This window comes from Oncorhynchus masou, chromosome 1 (genome assembly GCF_036934945.1).
Source record: "Oncorhynchus masou masou isolate Uvic2021 chromosome 1, UVic_Omas_1.1, whole genome shotgun sequence".
In the NCBI taxonomy this organism is placed as follows: domain Eukaryota; kingdom Metazoa; phylum Chordata; class Actinopteri; order Salmoniformes; family Salmonidae; genus Oncorhynchus; species Oncorhynchus masou.
Genome location: NC_088212.1, coordinates 24533061 through 24550691, shown reverse-complemented (window position 1 = coordinate 24550691; position 17631 = coordinate 24533061). Strand labels below are relative to the sequence as shown.

The following is a 17631-nucleotide window of genomic DNA, read 5'->3' as shown; positions in this document are numbered from 1 at the left end:
GTTGCAGGTTCATCCTGTCTAAACCAGAGGTTTAGACGGTCATTTTTACCCACAGCGATGAGGTATTTTAATGAGTGTCCGGGCTGACCCCAATTAGTCGACTGGTCGATTGTTTGGTCAATAGGCTGTTGGTCAACCAAGATGGTTTTAGTCGAGCTGTAATATATATATTTTATTACTGCTCGACTAAAACAACGTCAACAGTAAGAGGCGACTCCAGGATACTGGGCTTCTATGCAGAATTCCTCTGTCCAGTGTGTGTTCTTTTGCCCATCTTAATATTTTATTTTCATTGGACAGTCTGAGATTTGGCTTTTTCTTTGCAACTCTGCCTAAAAGGCTAGCACCCGGTAGTCACCTCTTCACTGTTGACGTTGAGACTGGTGTTTTAATGAAGTACTATTTAATGAAGCTGCCAGTTGAGGACTTGTGAGGCGTCTGTTTCTCAAACTACTGTACTTGTCCTCTTGCTCAGTTGTGCACCAGGGCCTCCCACTCCTCTTTCTATCCTGGTTAGAGCCAGTTTGCGCTGTTCTGTGAAGGGAGTAGTACACAGCATTGTACAAGATCTTCAGTTTCTTGGAAATTTCTCCCATGGAATAACCTTAATTTCTCAGAACAAGAATAGACTGATGAGTTTCAGAAGAAATGTCTTTGTTTCCCTCCATTTTGAGCCTGTTATCGAATCCACAAATGCTGATGCTCCAGATACTCAACTAGTCTGAAGAAGGCCAGTTTTATTGCTTCTTTAATCAGTACACCAGTTGTAAAAGGGTTTTCTAATGATCAATTAGCTTTTTAAAATGATAAACTTGGATTAGCTAACACAATTTGCCATTGGAACACAGGAGTGATGGTTGCTGATAATGGGCCTCTGTACGCCTATGTAGATATTCCATAAAAAAATATTTAGTTTCCCGCTACAATAGTCATTTACAACATTAACAATGTCTACACTGTATTTCTGATCAATTTTATGTTATTTTAATAGACAAAATGTGCTTCTTTCAAAAACAAGGAAATGTCCAAGTGATCCCAAACTTTTGAACGGTAAAATATACATATATGCGTCCATCTCAGTGAACTGATCCATCGCGGAGGCCAAAACTAAAAGCCAATTTATGCTTGAACCGAAAATATGGTTGGAGGCTCCATGTTGGAGGCTCCAAATCGAGCTCTGTACCACATCACCATGCCCCTCCCAAATGTTGCAACAATACGGAGAGCTCTGTACAGCTCCGCATTGACATGATTGGTTGACAGTAGGTGGGCGCGGCACATCCTGTATAAACACAAACGCACTTCCTTGACAACAGCTCTGCACTGCTCGGTGAAGCACAAGAAGTGAATGCCCTGATTTCTGCATATCACCCTAAATCTGCATGGCCAATGCAGACGTCGGATTGACAAATTGTTAGCGTTTGATTGTTAGTGTATATTCACCATTACATATACCGTTAATCCCTAATCTACAATGTTTGTTACATTGGTCACGGTAATTACTTCGATGCTTTCAATATTATTATAGTCTTTCCGTTCTCATTGTCTGAGTGGACACATTGTTTGCACAACCTATGGTACACTTGTGAGAAACAAGTTTTGATATATTTCATTCCATTTACGAGTTTTGTCAATTTAGTCTTTGTCTTTTGTTTGGTGCTCTCCTGTCAATGTTGAGTAATGACGCGCACGCATAGAAGTAGTCTAGGCTACCTGCAAAATCTTTCCAGCTGTCTCCCTTTCGATAACCACTCAGCGTGAATGCGAAAAATGTCATGCTCTGATCCAGTGGAAACGTCATAAAATAGGCCTGATACCTGATCACTTCTTCTCAGCGCTTGGCAGGGACTGAAATAGTTTCCGGTACTCATTTTGGGTGCTGGTACTGTTTCTAATTTGGTGCAAGAGCTCCACAATAATACTGAGCTCATATTCTATAAGAGGAACAGAAGCTCAAGCAGTAGAGCATTTGAGGTGCCAATACTCAGCTCCCTAAGTCAAGCACTGCCTCTTATCCCTTGCAAATAGCCTACAGCTGTGTCTGTCCGGAGCTCACTGGCGGGGTAACTGAGGGCCCAGAATATTTTACACAATGTTGCAGACAAGCCATGTGCAGCCAATGTGATTTCTAGGATATTAATTTTTATCAGGATGCTTTCTACCTGCAGGCTGCAATGTTTTCATTTGTTGGCTTTATGTTTATATCTATTTTACATAGTTGGTCATGGCAAATAAGTAACTTTTTAGGATTGTATCATTTTGATTAACCACATGACAATGTTACATTTTTACATTTACATTTAAGTCATTTGGCAGACGCTCTTATAAGAAGACTTATTATACATTAAATGAAACTGTTTCAAGCACATTTACATATAAAACCATAACTGGCACGCAGATCGGTAGAAATGGTAAGATACATTTGCATTCAACATGAGAAAGGTTGCTGACTCCTCATGTAGCCTATCAACTTCAGGGGGGTAATGGCAGAATCTGCGAAAGCCAGCAGGAGCGGGAGGAGAATCGTTGGGTCAGCTAAGTTTTTTTCCTTCTGGTTATCTAGATCTCTGGCGCCCTCGTGAGGCATGTCTTATTTCATCAAAGCATAAACTTGAAGTATTAGACAAGCTCAATGCATATAGATGATTTTATTAAAACATATGTCCTATATATGGAAAAATACTTTAAAAAATGTCAAACAATCCATTGGTAGAAAGAACAGACAACTTTCGGTGGACCAAGATTTCTTTTAGTCGGGGACAATCCTAAAGTATAATTGATTAACTGTTTAATGAGGTCTTTCTATTAAAATGTTTTTTTTGTGGCTTGTTTCCCTCCAGAGTAAGATAGAAAACAGCACTTGAATCAGACTATCTTAGGAATACTATGGTTGGTGCATGTGCCTAAAGTCTTTTTTTCCCTTTTCTTCATGTGTTGGTCATTGTAAGTCATTTTTGATGATGCTGTGATGAAACAATTTCCCCAGTTGGGATTAATGAAGTAACACTCTACTCTCGGCTGTTGCTTGTAGAGGCAGTATGGAACTTGGTAGTGAGTGTTGCAATCGAGGACAGACGATTTTTAGGTGCTTCTGCACTCGGTGGTCCTGTTCTACCACTTATGGGCTGAACCAAAGTTGCTCCTAGATGTTTCCACTTCACAATAACAGCACTTGCAGTTGACCGGGCAGCTCTAGCAGGGCAGAAATATGACGAACTGACTTGTTGGGAAGGTGGCATCCTATGACGGTGCCACCTTGAAAGTCACTGAGCTTCTCATTAAGGCCATTCTAATGCCAATGTTCGTTTATGGCAATTGCATGGCTGTGTGCTTGATTTTACACACCTGTCAGCAACGAGTGTGGCTGAAATAGCCGAATCCACTAATTTGAAGGAGTGTCCACATTCTGCTGCATATATAGTGTATATGGTAGATCTGTATACAAAATGAACCCAGTCAAAGAGGAGAGCAGCAGGGGTACTCTGAGGGACCAGGATGTAGCTCTGAAAGATGGGCAATAATTTGGGGGAGAGTCAAAGAAGACTGCTGATAATGAAAGAGAACAGGGCTACTAATTGAAGTTGCTAATATGCAGTGCTGGATATTCCTTTAAGAGCAAATCTCTAACTGTAAATCTTTACAAAAAAAGGAATATTAAATCATTTAATGGAGTACACTATCCTGCCATTATACCTAGAATTACTTAAACCCAATCATGAAGTGAACCATGGCCGACCCACCATTATGTACAGAAGTCAGTCATATCGTTATCTATGCAACTACAGTAAATGTTTTAATTCAGCCCTTATCTTAATTATGGTTGATTGGACATCTGCCCTGAGGTCATGATAACAGATAGCATAACAGCACCTCATTGAGGGTCATAAATCGTAGCACATTAATACATCATATTCTTCAGTGAAACATGGTTCATTACCACATGAATCACAGTGACTGGGAGAAGGTGTTGAAGAACAGAATTTTATGAGGAGGTTCAGAGGTCATTCTGGACACACACACGCCTGCTGTCCTCGCAGTATACCAGCAAAGACAAGATGGCATTCAGGATCCTGGCATCATTTGTACTTCGCCACAATTCTTTAAAAAGTTCTACCTGGTTTGGTGTTATTGTGTAAGCTATCATAGAATCTATGTGTGTGTGGTCTCATCATCTACATTGTTTACACTGTGAGCAGAGTTTGCATCAGCGTTACAGATGAAATAAAGGGCTTCCATGGCTGGTTCCTAGCAGCCACTGGTCTGGTGTTACTCTGCTATTGCTCATTCCACAGCAGGGGGGAGCTCTCTGGGTGCTGGGTGTTGCTCCTTGACAGGCCAGGGCTAGCCTGGTCACCACAGATCTGTTTGTGCTGGATAGCTAACTCCTATGGTTGTTCCTATGAAGTTGGATATAGAACAGGCTTGGCCAGGGCCCACTGTGTTTTTGTCCACATAGAAACTGTGTCTGGTGGGACAGACAGGTCCCAAACATGTGTTTGGGTGGGCGTGGTGGTGCGTAGGAGTGGACGAGGGTGGCGTGAGCCAAGACAAGCAGGTGTGTTGGGGCGGTCCGTCTTGGCCCTGTCAGCGATACACCATCATTAGGCGGTGTGGGCTCAGCGGGGTGCACCACTACGTCTCCCTGGGCCCTGTGTAATTACGCTCTGACATAATTAACCCAGCAAGCCCATTAGCCAAGCACTGGCTGGCTGGAGAGAGGAAAAAAACTCTATAATTATGTGTTGTGCGTGTGTTAATGAGGCCAGCTGTGTTCCCATCATACAACACGAACAAATTAATTTATAAGGCTGTGCTTCAAGGTTTTTTTATTTTCATTCAAAACAGTCTTGTTTTTGTTTTTTGTTTTTCTCCAAGTGGTCTTCAAGGTCCAAAAACATAATTTTCTGCTGTTGCAACAAACCGTAACACTGTCATGGATCGAAACTAGGTTGACTGAACTGTTAGTCCTTAGTTCAACCTTCAAAGACAAAGTGCATCATCAAAATGACTACCTTTGAAAAAGGTTAGCTTTTTAAAATTAAACTAAAAAATAACAAACTTAGAGTACGGGAGTTTCCATCCAAAGCAGCTCAAGTCTAATAGTCTTTACAAAGTCATCTATTCTTTTAACAGCTGCAGTCACTTGCACTCACAAGGTACAATTATTTAATGTCTATCCTTGTTTCAACCTAGATTATATTGATTTTTGTAGCTACAATAAAACCATTTAACAAAATATTAACTTTGACAAGCCTATGAAAGAAATACAAAAATCCTAATACTACAGTAAAATCAGTATGTTTCTGTGCTGTCTTTTCAATACTACACACCTGATATTCAGAGAGCAGAACAAACGTTTGTCCCTTGACGTCTTGATGTGAAGAAGAGAGTGAAAGATAAAGAAACAGAAAGAGTAATGGCGAAAGAAGAGTCTTTCACTGACAGACAAGCTGAAAGAGACACTCTTTAACATGCTCTGCTGTATGTGTTCCACACATGCCTTTGTCTGGCAGACTGAAGGACATAGATGGCATTACATCAATAACTAGTGTCTCTACAACAATGTCAAAAGACACTCTTAGAAATATACATAAATAAAAAACTAGAGTAAGCATTCATGTTTTCTTTCTGCATTACAAAACTAATAAGCAATGAACAACTGAAGTCATGTAGACTTCAGAGCTTGAGTGTCAGTCTTACCATTATATAGACTATATATACAAAAGTACGTGGACAAATTCCATTCAAGTATTCAATATTCCTTTTTTAGAAAAGATTTACGGTTAGAGATTTTCTCTTAAAGGAATATCCAGCACTGCATATTAGCATCTTCAATTAGTAGCCCTGTTCTCTTTCATTATCAGCAGTCTTCTTTGACTCTCCCCCAAATGATTGCCCATCTTTCAGAGCTACACCCTGGTCCCTCAGAGTACCCCTGCTGCTCTCCTCTTTGACTGGGTTCATTTTGTATACAGATCTACCATATACACTATATATACAGCAGAATGTGGACACCCCTTCAAATTAGTGGATTAGGCTATTTCAGCCACACCCGTTGTGGACAGGTGTATAAAATCAAGCACACAGCCATGCAATCTCCATAAACAAACATTGGCAGTAGAATGGCCTTAATGAAGAGCTCAGTGACTTTCAACGTGGCACCGTCACAGGATGCCACCTTCCCAACAAGTCAGTTGGTCATATTTCTGCCCTGCTAGAGCTGCCCCGGTCAACTGCAAGTGCTGTTATTGTGAAGTGGAAACATCTAGGAGCAACAATGGTTCAGCCATGAAGTGGTAGGCCACACAAGCTCACAAAATGGGACATAGCTCTGAAGCAACACTCACTACCGAGTTCCAAAATGCCTCTGGAAGCGACGTCAACTGTTCGTCGGGAGCTTCATGAAATGGGTTTCCATGGCCGAGCAGCCACAACACAAGCCTAAGATCACCATGTGCAATACCAAACATTGGCTGGGGTGGTGTAAAGCTCGCCACCATTGAACCCTACCTGTCTGAATGCATAGCGCCAACTGTAAAGTTGGGTGGAGGAGGAATAATGGTCTGGGGCTGTTTTTCATGGTTCGGGTTAGGCCCCTTAGTTCCAGTGAAGGTAAGTCTTAACACTACAGCATACAATGACATTATAGATGATTATGTGCTTCCAACTTTGTGGCAACAGTTTGGGGAAGGCCCTTTCCTGTTTCAACATGACAATTCCCCCGTGCACAAAGCTAGGTCCATACAGAAATGGTTTGTCGATATCAGTGTGGAAGAACTTGACTGGCCTGCACAAAACCCTGATCTCAACCCCGTCAAACACCTTTGGGATGAATTGGAAGGCCGACTGCGAGCCAGGCCTAATCGCCCAACATCAGTGCCCAACCTCACTAATGCTCGTGGCTGAATGGAAGTCCCCACATTAATGTTGCAAAAATCTAGTGGAAAGCCTTCCCAGAAGAGTGGAGGCTATTATAGCAGAAAAGGGTGGACCAAATCCATATGAATTAATGATTTTGGAATGAGATGTTTGACGAGCAGGTGTCCATATACTTTTGGTAATGTAGTGTATCTCTCCCTCCACACACACACACACACACACACACACACACACACACACACACACACACACACACACACACTTCCTCTCTGTTCTGAGCACACACTCTACCGGTCCCTCTGGGGTCTCTGCTCCACGGGGATCCATTGGAGAGGCCCAGCTCTTTTATGAACATAATGGATTATTAAGCACCTCAAACATCTCCTGGGCCTTTGTTTATTACTGCTCTTATTAATCACTTGTGCAGAATCTTGTCCCGCCCAAAGGAGCTTTCATTTTTGAAACCGCCACAAACATGGCACACACATAGCTCTCTGAGTTCCCTAATTTTCTATGGAATGTACTCAGCAGCACATTTATTATACAAATCCCCTCAATACCTTACAGGCGTCCATAAGCCTCTCTCTCTCTCTCTCAGGTGTCTGCCAACGTATATAGAGAGATACAAGGGGAAAGTAATGCTATTTTAATAGAATAGGGTCAACGCAACAGTCAATAACGCTCTGTTCTTACAACCTTGGAGCCAAAGGAAATAACTAACAGACTGAAATATGTACTGCACTTACAATCTCACGGGCCAAGGAGACTTCAATACATGAATGTTCACTGTGCAATGAAGTCACAAAGCCATGATGGAATTGTGTGTATACAGTAGTTGTACCTGGTCCTTGAACCTGTACCATGCAGTAGTATTTTGTCACCACTAGCAAGCACTGTTGGCCCAACGTTTCAGCAGATGCAGATCTCAGCCCTGCCAAGGGCCCAACAAACATAAAACACACAAACACACGCAGGCGCGCACACACACAAACATACGAGTGCATTCAGATCAGCACCTCTTCACACACAGTAAGTGAGCTCCCTGCTCAGATGAAAGGTACTGTGTTATTCAGGAGAGATGGAGGTAGAGCGAGAGAGAGAGAGGGATGGGTGATCCTGAGGGAGGAGTGTGAGTAAAGAGAGGGGAGGCAGAGCAAACACCTGGAGCGCCAGTCTCAGGGCTACGCTCCTGGCGACAAGGCCCGCTCCTCTTCTCACAGTGACAGGTACAAACAGCAAGGTTCAAACGCCATCTCAGAGTCAGAGACACTCACACAGGAGGGAGAGTGAGGGATAGAGATGAGGAGAGATCAGGAGAGATGAGGAGAGACCAGGAGAGTTGAGGGGAGATGAGGAGAGGAGAGACCAGGAGAGTTGAGGGGAGATCAGGAGAGACCAGGAGAGACGAGAAGAGACCAGGAGAGACCAGAAGAGACCAGGAGAGACCGGGAGAGACCAGGAGAGACCAGGAGAGACCGGGAGAGACCGGGAGAGAGGTATAGCTCTGGAGAGCCAATGCAGTCATGGAAACTGTCACTGTTTTCCACATTCTGTGTTGGAGAACTAGTTTATTTACACTGATCAAAAGGTATGGAGGTGAAAATAGAAACAATGAAGCATTGTATACAAGTATTTTTCCAGGCCTGATATGAGTCTTAAAATGCAAGACATTATGATTCTGGTGTGTGACAGTTGGGCTTGGAGACCCAATAATAGTTTTATTATTTGTATAATATTTTCAAGGTGTTCTCATTGCTCAGACCATAGACAAAAACATATACTGTTCCCCATAAAATGCATAGGATGTAGTGGAGTTGCCTCATAGAGCACGCCCTGTAGAACTGTTCATGATACCGGTCCAGGTTGCCATAGTCACATTGTCGTGCTACATGTATTTCTTTGTCACAGGAAACAACACCGCTCTGCATCACTCTGGGTGGTACCACTAAAGCTAGCTAACTTCATGATGTGTTCATATCCTATCTGGATGGAGTTAGGACCACAGAGATCTTATTAAATTACTAGAGGGGCTATGCCATAAATCCTCGAAGTTCCAGAATGAAGTGAAAATGGCAGCCATATTGTTCAGGGAGAAATCCAAACCAGTCGAATTGGAATGAATGACAGTAGAGCCATTATCCTCATTTTACTTATGTAGGGAAATAAAACAAAGGCATGTGATACTCTGTATCAAAATTGTATTGTATCATATAATTATTGTCAACCTAAAATATTGTTATATTATCATAAATACAGTTTATATGGGTTTTATACCAATTTCCTGTATAAGTAGCCTCTAAAATATATGTAAACACACCACAAATGTCAATGTCAAGTGAAGCTGAGTCCAGACACATCAAATATAATGATAGCTATCTTGTTTAGCAGCTGGGAATTGATACACTTGCTGACTTTACAGTAAAAACAAAAGCCAAATCATAACAAAATATGAAGAATGAGCCATTAGTATAGAGGATTTCTGTTGACATCAGCCGAAAGAGCAGAGTGATGTGTATGTTAGTGTCTGTATGTCTGCCCGTGGATATGTGTGTGTTCACAGGAGAGAGAGATAGAGGAGAGAGAGAGAGATTGGTGACACACAGTGTATAGTATTTCCTCTGTCTATAACATTCATTTGAATTGTGAAATTGAAAACAGCATCATAACATGTTCATCGTTTTTGTGGATAACTGATACCTGACACCAAACGTCACTGCTAAATGGATCCACAGGTCACATATTGAGGTGCTGCCCTTGTCCCCCTCCCCGGCTCTCCTTCTGCATTCATTAACTCTGCTGTCGGCTGCTCTCATTGGACCAATGGCCTTTGAGTGTCAGCAGACCGACCAGCATGCAAGGATCCTTTCAATTGAAATATGAGGAGCGAGAGAAAAAAATGCCTGGCAATGAATAGTAATAACGGCATTAAGATTAACGAGCACGGCGTGTAAAGAATAATTGCGTCTGTCAGAATATTAAAAATACATGAGCTGGAGCATTTGTTTGGAGACTGGTGGGAAAGCAGCACATTGTTGTGTTTATAGGGGAGGAGGGAGATAAAGTGGGAACCACAGCCAACTGACTGTCCTCTGGTGTACCTGGAGCAATCCATTCTGGGAAGAGGGGGTGACCTTGGACAGGCCAGTGAGATGCACAATGATAAACAGGCGTTGGATACCGCAGGCCCACCTCACAGTCACAGATGGCATATTCTGTGAGGGGGCCGATACACAAATACCCTACTTGTTGTTGTGACTCCTGTTTGGAATCAGACAGAGGTAAAGAATATCTGAAGGATAATAATTAACAGATTGAGACTTTTAGCAATTAGCAGTTAACGACAATTATTGGTATAGCATTATGGGATTAGAAGGCAAATAATAAAATCAGCAGTTTTTGCTTTTACTGCAGTGCAAAAAAACAACTCCAATATTAACTCCTTCTGTGTAGTAAGCCCAGGAGAAATCATCCATGCACACACCTGCAGTGACACACAGTATGAGAGCTAAGACTAGAGCCTCCGATGAGGGAAAGTCTCCTAGATGCTAATGCTAGCGCAGGTCTAGGTAAAATCAGATGGTGATGAGTGTCTGGATTTGCTAATCCAAGGACACCTGATGTAGCCAGAGAGGCCCACACTTTTAGACAAGGCTCAACCCCCAACCCGGACAATCAAAAAAAACTGATTGTTGGGATTGGATGTCCACTTCAATGTCATATATGTTTACAAATTACATCACATTGGTCAAATGAACAGAAAATAGGAATTGATTAGAAAGTGAGTATGCATGCGTGTGTGTGTGTGTGTGTGTGTGTGTGTGTATGCGCGTGCAAGTAAAAGTAAATGTTCAATTCCATCCTTATCCTAGCTACAAGGGTTCCGATACAGTTTAACCGCCACATGGTTTATGAGTACACTGTCTTGTCGATGCCTGTGTTGTCCTCCTTGCCTTACATTACCACTGTTGGTTCAGTCTGCTTTTGATAGAAATGTGTTTATGACAAAATATAGCCCCTAAAACCATCCTGGGTCCTTCATTCAGCTCTTGATACGTGAAAGTGTAGGTCAGGAAATCAAACTGAATACATCTTAAAAGACATCCATTTCTTATCAAGAAAATAACTAAATTCAAAGTGTGTGGTACAATATCAAGCAGGAGACTTCAATGAAAAATGGAGACCTTTAAAAGTAAGTTGCTATTTCTCCGACATCCACTTTTATCTTGAATTCATTAAATCTGTAAACAGCATTCTCTACTCTTGCCATGAGTGTTCCTCTGATCTAGCTGGAGATTGGACTGTGTTTTCCTCTCGTCTCCTGCAACAAAGAGCAATACTGTATAGTTTTCCCCGGCACCAAACAACAACAGAATAAACACAGTCTTTCTCTCCATCCTTCGCGCCTTCTCTTTCTCTCTCACTTCCCCTGCTGGTCACATCAGGCCTCCGTTCCACATTAAGACAAGCTACAGTTGGCTTTTAATTGGCCCGCTGCAATCACCAGTCTATCCCCACAAGGATCGGCTCTCCTCAGCAATGCAACTCTCAAGGACCAGCACTCAGGTTTTGAAGTGGCCCCACACAGTCTTGGAAACCACAGAGAACACCGACTCTAAAACATAGATAAGAGCTACTGTCTTATGATGTTACAGGATATTTAATCTGTATCAGAATGTTTTTAATTGCATTATACCCATAAATAACACAACAAGTTACTGTAACACACAGCTATTAATGTTCCCATTGTTGAAGTAGGCCTACTCCCTCTTATCAATGTTCTTGAAGTTTAACACTTGCGCGCACACACACACACACACACACACACACACACACACACACACACACACACACGTACTGTTAAGGCTCAGACACACCAATAGCGTTTGTTGGTCGAGAGTACTTAGCACCTCTGAAAGTAATTTGCGAACTGAGTGCGCACAGCATGTAGAATCAAGTAAAGAATTATGGCGGGTGGTCCCTAAAACATTGATTGGCAGACAAACAATGCAAAATCCTTGACAATAATAATAACCAATAATGAAATCATTACAATTGGTAAACTCTTCAAGCATTGTGTGTGTGTGTGTCTAAAAAAATGAAAATTTCTAGAAAGTGCCATACTGGGCTATCATAATACCTATGTCCTGTCCAGAAACAACCCCTAGCCCCTCAACATCTGCTCTGTCAACTTTGTCCAACTGTCTGGAAGAGGTTAACCTCTTGGATGCAGAACAACTTCATCCAACTCAACAGCAGCAAGCCCGAGGCAACTCCTGCAGCATCCGCCCTGCCATCTCTCCTCAGTCATCACCAACCTGGGTTTGATATTCCGTGCACTCTCCTTCCATGCCCACATTAAATCACATATGTATAACATAATTCATAAGCCATGCCAAACTGCTTAATGCACCCAGGACCCAGCTCCAAACAAACCGTACCTTTTCCTGCCACGTGCCACACATTTGGAACTCCCTTCCTGACAAGACTGTTCACTGTTGGGCTTTTAAAAATAAAACATCTATTTCATTCACTTTGAGTTAATTCATGCATCTGTCCTCGTGCTCCTAGACCTTAGTGTTGCTTTTGATACCATCGATCACCACCTTCTTTTGGAGAGATTGGAAACCCAAATTGGTCTACACGGACAAGTTCAGGCCTGGTTTAGATCTTATCTGTTGAAAAGATACCAGTTTGTCTCTGTGGATGGTTTATCCTCTGATAAAGCAACTGTACATTTTGGTGTTCCTCAAGGTTCTATTTTAGGACCACTATTGTTTTCACTATATATTTTCTTATATATATATATATATATATATACCTCTTTGTGATGTCATTTGGAAACATCACATTAACTTTCACTGCTATGCAGATGACACACAGCTGTACATTTCGATGACACATGGTGAAGACCCAATGACAGCTTTGCACATTCTCTTAACCAGCTTCACCAGGAATGCTAAAAATAAAGAAAAACTCTTGAATGAGTAGGTGTTCTTAAACTTTTGACCGGTAGTGTAGGTAGCTAGGATATGTCAGTCTGCTAACAATTTACAGTTTATTAATAAGTCAATACACACTAAATCTTATGCAAACATTTGAGAAATAATACTTTATCTTGGCATTGTGGCACGGTATGTGCAGCTATTAATATATTAATTAATAGATAATAGATCTGTGGTGTGTATTCATGGGTGCCTTGGGTTAGCCAGGCTTCCCCAAATAAAGTGTCTCTTTCATCTCTCTGTGTTTCATAAATGTTCTTGAATGTACAGTATCTCACCGGAGAAAGCATCCGAGCGAATGAAACAGCGCCCCTCTGTCTCAGTATGTGTAGCCCATTTATCAGATTCTGTCTGATCAAAAAGAGTATGACATTGTTGTTGCCTGTAGCATTGAATGCAAGGGAAGCCAGCGAGCATTTGGCCTCCCCTTGATCATTTGTTTTATAAAATAATAGCCAACTGAGTGAGCTCAGCTGTGAATGGTCCTGGTGCACCAAAAAAAAGTGTCAAAAGGAAGTTAGTTTGGATTTGGCTTCAAACCAATCACATCACATTAGAAGCTAAACATTAACAACACATCTCGTTGTGTCATTGTCCTCCGGTGGCTAGCTAAAATCGTGCATTCCTAAATTAGCCATGGATGGAGATAGGGTTTGGACTTGTGGTTTTACTTCATTCTCCATACTGGCTAATGATTATAACGGTGATTTAATTCTCCATACTGGCTAATGATTATAACGGTGATTCAATTCTCCATACTGGCTAATGATTATAACAGTGATTTAATTCTCCATACTGGCTAATGATTATAACGGTGATTTTGATCAGACATTGTGCCCCTGGACTGAGAGGATGGACCTTCTTTTCTTTCTTTTTTGTACTTCTTACCCCCCTTTCATTATATCCAATTGGTAGTTACAGTCTTGTCCATCGCTGCAACTCCCGTACCGACTCGGAGAGGCGAAGGTTGAGAGTCATACAGCCTCTGAAACACAACCCGTAACCCGGAAGCCAGTCACACCAATGTGTCAGAGGAAACACCGTACAACTGGTGACCGAAGTTAGCATACATGCGCCCGGCCCAAGGACATCGGCACAAGGACATCCCAGCTGGCCAAACCCTCCCCTAACCCGGACGATGCTGGGCCAATTGTGTGTCGCCGCATGGGTCTCCCGGTCGCGGCTTGCTGCGACACAGCCTGGGAACCCGGGTCTGTAGTGATGCTTCTAGCACAGAAATGCACTCGGGAGGCACGAGAGGATGGAAGTTCAACATGTTAACATTAAACGTACTACATCTAGCTACTAGCTGGCCTGCCACATTGTTGCCCATGAAAGGAAGTTAGGCTAGTGAGCAAGCATTTTAGCCAGGTAACCTAGGACAATCAAATCTAAAAGCTTGTACTGTATGACAGTCATAAACCATCTAGGCAACATGAAAGAGGAGGATGGTACTGGTGTTTCTCTACAAGTAGGGCGAGTCAGGTCTTTCTACTTGCACGCACACAGAAATCATTCGGATAGCATGGACAGCCACATCATATTTAGCTAATGTTTATTTGACTAAATCGTTTTTTGATATATTTTAGTTGTCACTGCATTAGGACTGAGCAGAGGTGATTAGATGATGCTGAAATGTTGAAGTTGAAATGGTGCTGGAATAGTGGAGGCAGCGCCTGTTTTCTTTGCGACTGGCGGTAATTCTCTGTGGTTCTAAATCAATAGTTGTTTAGTAGTCCGAAAAGGTCAGAAACATGAACTTGCTTGACCATGCTGTAGGTCATGTAACTGTTTGGTACATGCGGTATGTTTTGTGGATGATACTCTCAGGTTTTCTGATGAGACAAAGGTGTGTTTGAATTTATTCTGCCACTGTATCTTCTTATTGTCTCGGCCTTAGGCTTATATATCATGGTGTCAGAGCATATGAACTAATAGGTTATACAGCAAACAACACAATTATCCTAGCACATTTTTGCCTGGCTTGGCTTCCCCAGGGATTTTACCCACACACCGATACTTTAATAGATTCATAGAATAGAGATAGAAGAGTGAACTCCTACTTTGAAAGGACATGAAGTGAAAGGACATGAAGTGTTGGCTGTGCACTTGACCAATGACAGGAATTCCAAATTTAACCCCGTCCACATGTGAAAGTTGAAATATCAAGTCGTTTTGGGTTTTATAGCAAAAACTGAAGAAAAAAAAACAAGATTTTTTTTATATTTATATTTCTATAAAAATTTAAATAAACAAACTGTTTTCATGTTCCCGATAGCGCCGCTTTAACTTGGAAAGCAAACGATCAAAACGTACACAGACCGTTATCTAACCTCAGGAATCTTGACTTAATGTTGTCCATGACATAGGCTAATTAATTAACTTGACTGCTCTAACAACATTAGACACCAAAATGTTCTGTCAATCTTCGAGATAAACATTAATTCCCGCACTTTGGCTGTTGTTCAGTCTTGTGCAGCATCACACAAGCTCTTTATCAGTTGACTGTCATTCAGAAAATCCTTTCCTGAATCAGCTGATGTTGCGTGACAATGTCCCCACATAACTAAACAGCGAGATAAAGGTGCATGAAACAACTATTATGCATGATTATTGAAGAACCCCGTTAATGACAGTATACATTTTAGTTTTATTAGTCATGTTAAAGTTACTCTTTCAGTTAGAAGTATTCGATTTTGCAACCACATAATTATTTTGGATGTGTGCCCATGACAACTGTTTTCACACCATAAGATAGCAAGATATGTCACGACATCCGCCGCACCTCTCCTTGTTCGGGCGGCGTTCGGCGATTGACGTCACCAGCTTTCTAGCCATTGCCGCTCCATTTCTCATATGTCCATTTGTTTTGTCTTGTTCCATACACACCTGGATTTCTTCCATAATCACACTGCATGTATTTAGTCCTCTGTTCCCCTCCATGTCTTTGTGTGTAATTGTTTATTGTTATGTGGATATTGTCAGGCGCCATACTTTTGTTACGTTCCGTGTTTTTGGCACGTTTATATGTTTTTATGCGCTGTCATTTTTGGACCGGAATAAAGGTGCGCCTGCTTACTACACTCTGCTCTCCTGCACCTGACTTCATTTCCCGTACACACCCCGAACAGGATACGAAATGTTAAGGAGGTACAGTACAATTCCGAAATCTCCATACAAAAAAAAAAGTGTACAACAGCAATATCCAGGAATTTTACAGGATCAAGTTCAATGTGCAATTAAATTGTTAAATGCTTAGTATATGGTACAACGACAAACAGTATCATAAATGTAAGAAAGAAAGGTAGTGTTTTATGTCACACGATTTTTGCCAAATCTGTGAAAACTCCAAGCATGAGAAACCGTTTAAACATACACTACCGTTCAAAAGTTTGGGGTCACTTAGAAATGTCCTGGTTTTTTAAAGAAAAGCACTTTTTTTGTCCATTAAAATATCAAAATCGATCAGAAATACAGTGTAGACATTGTTAATGTTGTAAATGCCTATTGTAGCTGGAAACGGATGATTTTTTAATGGAATATCTACACAGGCGTACAGAGGCCCATTATCAGCAACCATCACTCCTGTGTTCCAATGGCACGTTGTGTTAGCTTATCCAAGTTTATCATTTTAAAAGGCTAATTGATCATTAGAAAACCCTTTTGTAATTATGTTAGCAAAGCTGAAATCTGTTGTTCAGATTAAAGAAGCAATAAAAGTGGCCTTCTTCAGACTAGTTGAGTATCTGGAGCATCAGCATTTGTGGGTTCGATTACAGGCTCAATGGCCAGAAACAAATACCTTTCTTCTGAAAAACATCAGTCTATTCTTGTTCTGAGAAATTAAGCCTATTCCAAACCAGAAATTGCCAAGAAACTGAAGATCTCGTACAACGCTGTGTACTACTCCCTTCACAGAACAGCGCAAACTGTCTATAACCAGAATAGAAAGAGGAATGGGAGGCCCCGGTGCACAACTGAGCAAGATAACAAGTACATTAGAGTGTCTAGTTTGAGAAACAGAGGCCTCACAAGTCCTCAACTGGCAGCTTCATTAAATAGTAGTCGCAAAACACCAGTCTCAACGTCAACAGTGAAGAGGCAACTCCAGGAATGCTGGCCTTCTAGGCAGAGTTGCAAAGAAAAAGCCTTATCTCAGACTGGCCAAAAAAAAGAGAAGATTAAGATGGGCAATAGAACACAGACACTGGAAAGAGGAACTCTGCCTAGAAGGCCAACATCTGAGTCGCCTCTTCACTCTTGATGTTGAGACTGGTGTTTTGCGGATTTCACTGTTTCAAGGACAAAATTACATGTATTTAAGTATTTTGTTATTGTTGTTGTTATTATACATTTTCCCTAAAGTATTTATAATTTCTTCCATTTTTGATTTGTATGTTTAGGTCACATAATATAATTTAAAAGTATGAATTAAGTTGTCTGTAATAGAATAAACATGGCAGAAACAAATGTAGACATTAATAAATGCTTTTCTATAGCTTCCAAAATATTTTTTACAATGGTGAGAGAATGCCAAGATGGAGGCGTGGCAGCTTAACACAGTGGCCCCCATCAGTCCTCTTGTGTACTGCGCATGTGCAGTCAAATCGAAGGCCCTCCTTCGATGTTTTTTTTTAACGAAAATGTGTCAGTTTGTCACATGTTCAACTACTTAAGACATTGGCTTGAATCTAGGTTGTGCCTTTATATTGAGAAATTGTTTTCACTAGTTTTTCACTTCTCTCATTGA

The 17631-nt window shown here is 41.4% G+C and overlaps 1 protein-coding gene across 1 annotated transcript in view; it reads right to left on the bottom strand.

The window, feature by feature from the left end:
• Nucleotides 1-17631, bottom strand: part of LOC135539932 (homeobox protein cut-like 2) — a 124884-nt gene that overhangs the window by 22060 nt on the left and 85193 nt on the right. The window lies entirely within an intron of this gene.